The sequence below is a fragment of the Gavialis gangeticus genome, unplaced genomic scaffold, assembly GCF_001723915.1.
Source record: "Gavialis gangeticus isolate Ggan-Ray unplaced genomic scaffold, GavGan_comp1, whole genome shotgun sequence".
NCBI lineage: Eukaryota > Metazoa > Chordata > Crocodylia > Gavialidae > Gavialis > Gavialis gangeticus.
This window is the reverse complement of record NW_017728965.1, coordinates 916142-927190: the sequence shown is the minus strand read 5'-3', so window position 1 is coordinate 927190 and position 11049 is coordinate 916142. Positions and strand designations below refer to the sequence as shown.

At 43.0% G+C, this 11049-nt stretch overlaps 1 long non-coding RNA gene across 1 annotated transcript; it reads left to right on the top strand.

Moving 5' to 3' along the window:
- Window positions 1-4920: 4920 nt before the first annotated feature.
- LOC109288408 lies at window positions 4921-8577 on the top strand. Its single transcript, XR_002095131.1, has 3 exons — window positions 4921-5020; window positions 6775-6998; window positions 7947-8577. It is a non-coding gene; the product is annotated as an uncharacterized LOC109288408 (long non-coding RNA).
- The last annotated feature ends 2472 nt before the right edge of the window (window positions 8578-11049 follow it).

Here is an 11049-nt window from a genome sequence, read left to right as displayed (position 1 = left end):
AATGTAAGTCACTTTTTTAAATGGGCCATAGACCTAAGTGACTTAGGTATCTCACTTTGAATATGTTCCCTCTTCCTGTCTATAAGTAAACCAGTTGACATGGTATCACTGTACAAATGATGCTGATAATTCTATCCCTAGGTATTTGTAATATGCCTACCCAGATGACAGCATGTCTTAGTCTCCAAAAATAAAAATGTCACTCTTGGCCCAAAAGAATGTTTCATTTCATTCCAGAAGTAAAATAACAAATTGCCTTTAATGGTAGCATCACCAGAAATAGGCCTTGGTTGCTTTTTCATGTCACATTCAAGTGCCTTGTTGATATTTTTATGGATTTTTATTATATAGCTTGTTATGCAGCTAGAAAAAACACATCATGTTCTTGAAGTTTGGCAGGCAGGGGGCTGAGCTATAATAAGAATTGTTACACTCATGGTTTTAATATCTTTTACTTCAAAGCAAGGACTTGATTTGATCTTTCATCATCTCAGCTGTTGTTTACCAGCTTCCTACAGATGCTGTTTGAACTAACAAACCCCACATTTCCTGGTTTGAGTGAGTAATTCCCTTGGTAGTTGCAATCCGTTCACTAGAAGGCTTAGTCGTCCTGATTGAATGATGCCACTAACAAGAAGGGGATAAACTATTTAAACGTGCAGTATCACCTTTCAATCAAATAATAACCAGACAAATTAGCTTGGCTTAGCTCCTCAGCCCTACTTCCCATTTACTGCTTTGAAAGGAAACAGCTAGCAAGAACAGGGCTGGCTCGGGGGGTCAATTTGCTCAGAGCATCAGAAGCCGACAGACGTGTCTCTGATACAAGGTCTTCTCTTTTGGCACTGATAGGTGAATAGCATTTTGCTTCTTGCAGAGCCTTTTAAATCAGCTGAAATTTAAAAATTGCTGATGAGGAAAGAGGTGCTAGGTCACAGACCAAAGAGCACAGACCAAAATAAGTTCTTATTCTACACCAAACACTGCTGTGTTCCACATACTTTAAAATGAAGTAACTGGCATCAGTTGCATGTGATTTGTTCTTTCCTTCTCAGCCTCTCTTCCCTCTCCCCGAGCCCAATGGCAGAAGAGAGGGAGAATGGGTGTAGATATAACTATACGTAGATATTGTATGTATAGATTTTACGGAAAAGTTGAAAGGCTACAACAGAGATTGACGTCTTGTTGTGCTGGGTGCCTTATATATAGGCTGAGCATAAGGAAATCTGGGACATGTGGGACACTGCCCCCTACCCCGCACTGCTCCAACTCCTGGCCAGATTGTGCCCTGTTTCTGGGATGTCCATTATAATTCTCAACAGCCATCCCGGACTCTTAAATCCGAAACTGTCCTGGCTAAACCAGGACATACGGTCACCCTACACTTATATGTGCAGCAAGAGAGAGTCCCTGTCCCAAGGAGTTAAGTCAAAGTCCAAAAGCCAAGATAAGACAAAGTCAAAAACAGACAAAGGTTGAGAAGGGAAACAAATGCTGGAAGTGATTTGCTTAAAGTCGCACAATAAATCAGTTGCAGTGCTGGGAATAAAATTAAACTCTCCAGAGTCCCAGTTGATTTCTCTTCCACTGAACTACACTGGGTCTTTCTCTTACATACTTTTGATGGGGAAGAACTGCACTTTGAACTTGGCATAGAATTTGGTGGGGTTAGTGGCTGGTCTTGTATTCTGCAGGACATAATTGCATAGTCTCAGGTTGGCTTCCTCAAAAGCTCACCTTTCTCTGGATCATTCCACTGGGTCAGAGAAATAGAGCAGCTGACTGTAGCCATATCATAGAACTTTAGGTAAACCCAAGTCCACAACATAAGCAGCCTTGAAGATAAGGACCACAAATATGTTATTTCTCTACTAAGTTTTTCTCCCACACCCCACCCAACAGTCACGTTTTACAGCAAAATGCTAAGCCACCGTGTTAGAATCTACTTAGCTTTCACTATTTTCTAATAAAACACCATTTTAGGGGGAAAAAAGGGTGATTTTGATAAGAAGCAGGTGTGAGGAAAATGTCGGAGTGTCTTTTTCATAGAAGTCCAAGAATAATTTCTCCACTGTTCAGAACTACTTGGATAGTTAGTCTACCTCAGAGGCATTGAACTTTTATCAGTCAAAGAGCCACTTCGTCATTGAATGGAATCTGAGTCATGCTGGCACTAAACCCAATGCAGAATTTGTAAAGTAAGGGCCAGATTCTCATTTATGCTAAAGCCTTTCCAATGGCACAAGACCTGGAGACCTTATATTATTTCAGTTGTTTCAGAAAATCTCTTCACCCAAAGCACTTGGGGGTTAAATTAATTCGGCAATGAGTTAAACAGCAGCAGAGGGGGAAAAACTGAAAGGCACAGATGAGGGAGAAAAGATGATTTCCACTTTAAATTTTTGTTTTAAAAATGAAGAGAGTACAGACAGAAGAGAGATGCAGGGAAGCTGCACGTCATGGTCTGAGGGGTAGGGGGAAGCTATTATACCCCAGTGGTATGAAGAGAGGCAGAGGAGACCAGTGCTACAAAACTGTTTAGGAGGTTTATTACATGTGGAACATCACACACATTTAGTACAAGTTATATTAAAAGCTACAGCTTTTAGTTACCTGGAGCTGGTTATCAGACCCACAGATTGCTGATATGTGACAGCATCTGTCTATTAGTAGTAGTACGTGGTGTTTCTACTACAGTAGTGCCAAGGAGCCATGGCTGTAGACTAGGATCCCACAGTAGGAGGCAATTTGCAGGCACAGAACATAAAAAATCCTGTCTTTGTCTCCTGTGACCTAGAGTTCAACAGGCCAAAGTTAAGACTGAATTGTAGAGCTTCCTGTTTCACTAGAACTGAAAAGCTTTCTTCCGTGGTGTTCCTTGTCTCATCTTCTGAATCCCCCTTTTTTATATTACCACTTTGTCTCATGGCAAGATAGGTTAAAGTTTTTCTTGTATCATTGTTAAATTTGCCTTGAATTTCCCCATACTCTTAATTTTGAGGAAGAGGAAAGTTAAACAGAACCTAACTGTCTGTTTCTGTTATTGATAAAAAGTTACACGTGTTGCTCCTCCTAGCCAACAGGGCCCAGATTTAAAAAAGTTAAATGGACACATGCCTTGTGGAATTTATAAAAGGCTCTAAACTGGTCAGACCCTTAAGTCCATGACATCTAAGCATCCATCCAGTCAGGTTATGCATGCAAGTGACTGCAGTGTAGTGTAGCGTAGACAGACATGAGCTAGTAAGCATGGATAGCAGAAGAAATGTAGTCATTTATCACAGTTCTTAGTGGGGCAGATTAGCCTGGGCTGAACTCCATGTTGCCCCTGCACCTTTTCCATTGGAACTCAGCATCTAAAATAACTGGGGAGTCTTTTGAAAATTCACCCTTTGCCTTTTATTAATTTCTCTACCTATAAAAATTCTCATCAAGTGTCTGATCATTTTGTTGGGCTCTTCTAAGTCTAGGTTGAGTACCATTGTTTTAGACAACTGAGAATATTGTAACAAGATGTCTTTCAAGTGCACATTTTCCCAATTTTTAATAGAATATCTAAATCCATGCTAGGCAGGACTTGAGGGCCAGGACTTCTTTGCACAGAAGGAACAGCACTAAATCAGGTTTTTAAGCCACCCACAGTTTCTGGCCTAGGTAGGCTGATCATGCTTCTTACACACTGAGAAGCCTCTGAATCTCACAAACAGGAGTTTTACATTTGATAGTTTAGAACAGTGGTTCTCAACCTTTGGTATCTTACGTAGCCCTTGCCGATTGATGTGGTAAAAGCGAAACCGGAAGCCCCACTGTGGCACTTCCGGTTTTGCTGCCACGAGCTGAGTCCCACTTTTTCCACCGCAGCCCAGGGCAAAACAGCCTGCGCAGGGCCTCCCTCCCCATCCCCTGGCACACTGACGCTGGGGAGTGAAAGCCCTGGCACTCTGGACATGATGGGAGGGGCGTCAGCCAGAACTTCCAGCCCAAGCAGGCAAAGACCAGAATTCAGCACCCGCATATCCCCTGCCTGTGTCTCACTTACCCCCGGAGTACCACGGGTTGAGAAACACTGGTTTAGAATGACACCGTCAATTTATTTCCACGTTTTACATGATTGCCCTATCTCAATGTGATTAGTGAGAAAGGAAGTGACTTGCAAGTTTGGAAACCAGTAAATGCAGACCTGGCTTTGCAGAGCAGGACTTATTTTGTACTTTTCAAGAAGTTTTCAGACCAATTCATCTGACAAGTCAACTGTTCCACTGAGCCTTATTTAAGGAAAGTAAATAAAATGTATCCCGGATGTGTCCTTACCTGGGATATAGTCAACCTTTGGATGATGTAAGAGGGAATTTGCCTTTGCTTAAGGTTCTATTATGTCCCATATTATTTGGACCTTCTTAAATCGAAGCGGTGAGACTTGACAGTGAGATAGAGAGAACTGTGAATTTTATTGATGGTGTCTGTGCTGCAAAGGGATAAAAAAGATGCCTCCCTTTACATGTCGGTAAGTTCAATATAAAACCTGAGGGGTGTTCTCTTGAGACACTTACTGTGTTCTTCCAAAGCCTGGGTTAAGAATTGGGAGGAAACATTGACAGGCCATCAAATTTGGAAGGTATATCTTGAAAAAGGGTTCTGTAAGATGCCTACATGGTTGCTTGCGGATAGAAAAGTCTTGCATTCTGTAAACTTGGTTTCCCTTTAGATGAAGTTTGTCATGCATGCAGAAGCAAGGGTTGGCTTCAGTTTGTTAGTGCCCATTTGTATAACTTAACTGGCTTGCCTGGATTGGAACTGGAACTCAGTGCTGATTCAAGAGGCAAGAAAATTAATTGTTAGTTAAGCTGGTTTTCTAAGCTACTTACATTCACTCCTGGTGCTTTCCTTTTTCCCAGATGGTCTGGTTTCTGTAGCAAAAGGGAAGAAAATGTTACATTTTCTTTAACTCGGGTCTGCCTGAAATCTGTTAATTTTGGACTCTTTAAAATCTCTTTAATTTGGAGACACCAACAATCACACAGTAAATTTAAATCAGTTTCTCTGCAAGCTTGCTTTCCCGCTTATCTGTAAGATGGGGAAGATCATCCCTGCCTTACAGGCATGTAAATTTTAATGGTTTTGTCCCTAATTCAGCAAAAACTTTTAAGTATATTCTGTTGGAATCCATAGGACTCTAGGCCTGTGTTTAAGTGCTTTGCTGTACTGGGTCTATAATAGTTGTAAAACTTTTTGAGATCATTTGAAAAGAAGCTCTTTTTTGAGATCATTTGAAAAGAAATGCAAGATGTTCTTATTTTTACACTTATTCTTGCTTGAAAGCAAGACATGGAGATACTGAAAGAACAGTCTCACGTGGCAGCAAGGGAATTTTAAGCCAGATATTAGGAAGAATTTTCTCACTAGGAGGGCAGCAAAACACTGGAACGGGTTACCCAGAGAGATGGTGGAAGCTCCATCCTTGGAGGTTTTCAAGACCCAGCTAGACAAAGCTTTGGCTGGGATGATCTAGTTGGGGCTGGTCCTGCTCTGTGCAGGGGGTTGGACTAGATGACCTTCTGAGGTCTCTTCCAGCCTTCATTTTCTATATGATTCTGTGAAGATGGAAACATTTTAAAATTCAGCCCTGAATGTTAATTTTGCAAATTAAACTTTTTTTTTAATGCAAACTCCATATCTGAATATTCATCAAACTTTTTGGCATCTAAAATCCAGATGTGGGCATTACAATCTGGGCATATTTCTTTCATAATCTTAGTACATTATCAGTTACATAGCATTGGCGTAACTATTATAGGCATTTGAGGAAACTTAAAATTAGCTGCATGGAAGCATTCTTGAGTAGAAATAGGGGAGTTTTTTCCAGTAAGTGATTAAGGTTTTGTTTATCTCCAAACTGTTTATCAATTTGACTAATAGTTTCAGATGGGAACAAAAAAACAGGAGAATGAGCAAACCCCCACCATTTTTAACCCATAGTTCAGGGATTAGAGCACTGACAAGGACGGAAGAGAGCCAGGTTCTATTCTCTCCTCTGCCAGAGAGGTTGAATCTGTATCTCCCATCACGAACACAATTGACCTAATCACTGCACTATAGAGGTGCTCTTAATCACTCCTGTTTGATCCTCTTCCACTCTGTATAAGTAGATGTTCAATATAACAAGGACTGGTACCTCAGTGTCCTGTCTCCCATTTGAGTGTCCTAACCCTGAAAGTAGAGACTTTTTTAGTTTTCTGTCATTTGTTTTGGTGGGTACATAAGTACAAATTGAATAGTACCAACAGAAAAACAAAAGAAGCACTGCCTCACAACGCCTCTTAGTGGTGGTCAGGAAAATCTTCTGGGAAGCATAGGTTCAAATCCTCTCAGGTCAGTGATGTAGCATCTGAATCCTTGTGTAAAAGCGGGACCTGTAGCTGCAATCGCTGCTCCTTTGGTGAGCTTACCCTTACCTTTTCTTACAAGTGCTTAGTACGTTTTGTGCTGAAAGCTAACAAGATGGGAGTTTTTTTCCCCTGGCCTTTTATTTTGGCAAGGAAAAGCTGGGGGAAACCTAAGTTTTGTCTACTAGATGTTTAAAAAAATGTACAGGGTTCATAATCATTAATCAAAACCTTAATGACTTGAGCATAAGTTGATGCCGGGGGAGTTTGTTTTTGCTTTTTTTCCAGAACACAAGGAACATTTAGGATCCCAAATCCTGTTATAAGTGTGCAAGAGATAGGTGACTCCTTAAACCTCCTGCTGAGTTGATTTTTCCTCTCTGATTCACAGCACTGTGCTGCCAAATACAGAGAAAGGGAACTGAAGGCAAAGACTATTTAATAGATGCGTACAGAGACAGCATGATGGATTTAAATGAATGGGAGGAGGTGGCTGAAGGAAGAAGCCTTGATGACTGGAGCATCTTGTTTATATCACCTCTGAGAGTCAATTACATGCGTATCGCACAGCACAAAGCCCAGTTGTCTAGACAATCGTCTAATTGCCTTTCCTTGGTAAGCAGCGGCCCTGATGACATTCCAGACCTTGACCTCTGCCCTGTCCAACTTCAAAACAAGTGCCATTAGGAATCACATAACACTGTGCATTAAAGATGGTAGGAAAAGGTCATAGGATCAGCCTACAGCAAGAGTTTCAGCAACAGTTCTGAATATAGAGCATTCACCCTCTGAGACTGATCTATTGTAAGAGAGCATTAGTACAACTCCATTGCTTATAATGGGGCTGCATGGGAACCAACTGAGGTTCGTCTGCTAGGGGTTGGGGGGGAAGGTATGCGGAACAGAGTTGCTCAGACCTACCAACTTTTGCTTCGTAAAGGGCTTGGGCAATCCCTAACTAGGAAAAAGGCTGTAAAGCTATTCCAGGGTAGATTTGCAATGTCAATTAACAAGGTTACAAAGGAAGTAATTAGGTGGAGGGGTGGATCTACAGGTACTACAGCAAAGCAGATAAATAATTTAGCGAAAACAATTAGGGAAAACTTTCCAAGTGTGTGACTTAAGAAACTAAGGTTCTGGGGTTTGGGGGGAGGGGGAGGAGCAATTTAATTAGAGTGACTTTGGGGAGCCACTCTAGTTAAAGCACCTGTAGTGTCTCAGGTATTTAGTGTGCTGATGCTTCAAATTGGCGGTGGGGGCTCTTTAACTAAATCTCATTAGACTAACTTTAAAGTGCCTCTGCCACCATTTTGAAGCACAGTGACGCTGAATACACGTGACACTGAGACTGGTGGAGTGTTCTAATTAATTGAGTCTTCTCTAACTAGAACACATCTGAGCAGGCATCAGGCATGTGTATTGGTGCCCTTAAGGCTTCAAGCACTGGAGCATTTCCAAAAATGTTACCCATCTGAGAGAGAAAAGGACTGGGGAGTTTCTGAGAATATAGGGATGTGTTCTCAGTGGGTGTAAACAAAAATTCTTGCCTATTAATTTCCATAGGCAGATGCAGTTCTTGTCTCGGACCCCAGAAGACAGGTTTCTGCCTGTAGAATCCTCACAATTCCATTTGCCAAGGACTTGATTTTTTTGAGTTTCCGCAACTGCTATTGATTGACTCCATTTGGAATCAGGGAATGCTCAGTAGCTCTGCACATACAAAATGAAATCACAGTTCAGAAAGATAAGTACATCATGAAAGATCTCTAATGAACTGTGCTGCTAATTACATGCATAAAGGTCAGGGTATTTTCAGCATTCCTCCAGATTCAGAGACTAAAACAGTTGAGTGAAAAAAATCCATTTTAATAGCAAACCTTATTGAGTAAGTGTTTGTCTGAGAAGTACTAGAACTAATACCTATGGTGTTTAGGGTTTCCTGAGGAAGGCAGCAGATGAAGAACAGGTCTCTTGAAATTCTGGGCCCATACCTCAGTTGGTATTATCTGGAGTAGGTCTTTTGAAACCAATGGAGTGATGCCAATTTACACAAGTGAGTACTGTATCTGGTGTTCTATTTCCAGGCATGCTAAAGGTGTTAGTGTGCAAATGACTACAAAAATTATTGCCTGAAGGTTTTATGCTCAAAGACAGATCAGGTATCTGGTCCAGAGAGGGTACATCCCTGGCTGTTAGAAGAAATAAAAGGAGGAAAAAATGGTGAAGTGTTAACTGATATTTTTAGAAGTTTTATAATGACAGGTCACATTCCCAAGGACTATAAAGTGGCAAATCTAACACCCATTATTCAAAAGGGGCAAAAGATATAGCAAGCAATTACAATTTAACACCAGTTGTGGGAAAAATATTAGAAACCATTTTATGAGATTTGGGGAATGAACAGCTTGGAAAGTGTAATTTGATTAGAGATGGCCAACATGGGTTTTTGAAGGAGGTTTTAAGTAACCTGGAATTCTTCAACAGTATTGCTGCCATGGGAGGCAGTGGATGTGGATTGGATGGCTTGTAATCAAGGCAGACTTTCCAAGCAGTGGATTGGGATGCAACTGCATGGCTTCTGTTAGCTTCACTATGCTGTGCTGCTGAAACACTTTTTAAATACATTTAGACAAGGGACAGTACTGAGTCCCCTAACAAGTCATGGGGAGGAAACCTAGGCATGGTGACATGGTTTAAGTGTGCACTGAGTTTAGCTCCTAATCCTTTTGTGGAGACGGGGGAGGGATCAAAAACAAAAGGCAACCAAGCCAACCAAAAAAAGGAAGGGCAGTGACCATGGTTTAAAGCAGGGGTGCTTCACCTGCAGCCACCAGGCCAGATCTGGCTCCCAGCACCATGTCATCCAGCCAGGGCAGGTGAGCAAGGCCCAATCCAAACATGCAGAGCTGGGCAAGGGTAGCACAGGGCCCCAAAGCCTGATCCTGGCACCCAAGACCCTGTAACAGAATGGGTGCTGAGGCAGCTGTGGTACTTCTTAGTGGTTGAGCTAATCCTGCCGTCCTTCAGTTGCTCCATGAACCCTTGTCACAGTCTCACCTGCCCCACCTTCAAGAGCATGGGGACACGGTAAGAGCTTTCCCAGAGTTCTGGAGTGATCTTACCAGTGCTACCCAAACCCTACTTAAAATGTTAGTGGGTCCTCACTAAAGACCTATCCTGGGCCCCGCCAGCACTTGTCAGGCACCACTTGTGTCCCCACAGGCCCAACCTACGACTCCAAATATTAATCATGCTTTAGAGGTAGTATTCATGACCTCTAGCTACCCTCATAGCCATCGCTATGCCTCACACCTGTCACTAAGATGCCATTTTGTGAACTTCCTGATCCCATCCATATGTTCTGCCCTTCTAGTTCTAATCTGTTTGTCCAAGCTTCAGCCTTTACAGCCTTGGTCCCTTTTCTCTCACTGAGGCCCTCAGCCCTGGCCACTGTTTCAGGCTCATCTCCACTGCATCCCTGTCCAGTAGCAGGGATCAAAACAGAGCACAGCCATGGCACCCAGGCATCCTGCTGCATGGCCTCCTTTCTGCCCCTACAGCCAGAACCAAAACCACTGGTTTTAACCATAAACTGACACACAAGCAAACTGCTTCCCTCTAAACTCAAACCCTACTTTGGGTCACTATCCCACAGTCCTTTATACTCACCCCCAGGCTATCTCCTTCTAGCTGTCTATTGTACTGTGGGTACCTGTAGGTCTGTCTCCTGCAGGCTCATTTGCCTCTCAGAAGCTCCTCTCTGTGCAGACATCAGGGCCAGACTGCTTGCTTCAGCTTAGGAGCTGAGCATATAATCCTCTAGGCACTACCCTACCAGTTGCATGGTTTCTCTACCATACACAGGGGTGTCCTTTTAGCTTGATAATCTTCTGCTCCTACTACACTGCTGTTACTACTGTACCTTTCTAGAGCCCTTCCCTTATTTTCCTTATTATGCAGGTAGACCCCAGGAAGGAGCTGCAGCACTGTAGCCCCTTATCTTGGACTCTCCCCTTCTCTGCCCCCCCCCCCATGCTTATTCCAGTATATCTGGCTTGGTTCAGCTGTTCTTCCCCTCATAAATTAACAGGAGCAAGCCCCTTTCATGAGCCCTAGAGCCTGATCCTGGCACATGAGGCCAGGCAGAAATGGCATGGGGCCCCAGAGCCTGATCCCAGCACGTGGGGCTGGGTGGTGGTGGTGGTGCAAGGCTGGGTGTGGGCAGCACGGGGCTTCAAAGCCCAGTCCAGTGTTTGAGGTTGGGCAGAGGCAGCACAGGGCCCTGTGGCCTGATCCTAGTATCTGGGTGGCAGCCAAACCTACGTGGGCCCCGTTCTGGCATGTGGGATCTGATCTGGCATGTGGACCAGCCTTGAACCACTCACCTGGCCCATAATGCCAAGACACTGAACACCACTGGTTTAAAACATTGGACTGGGATGTTTGAGATGGGGTTTTACATCCCAGCTCAGTATGGAAGTACATATGCTCTGGTGATGAGTGTGATATAAGAACCTTACATAGGCTACAAGAATGCTGTTGACTTTTAAAGGCTGTCCAGGCACAGAAATCATCTGCCTGTGTGGAACAACTGGCAAAATCAAGCCTTTTAATTTGTTTTTATGCTTCAGCTTGTCACTTACAAAATGGCGAAGAATCTGGCACA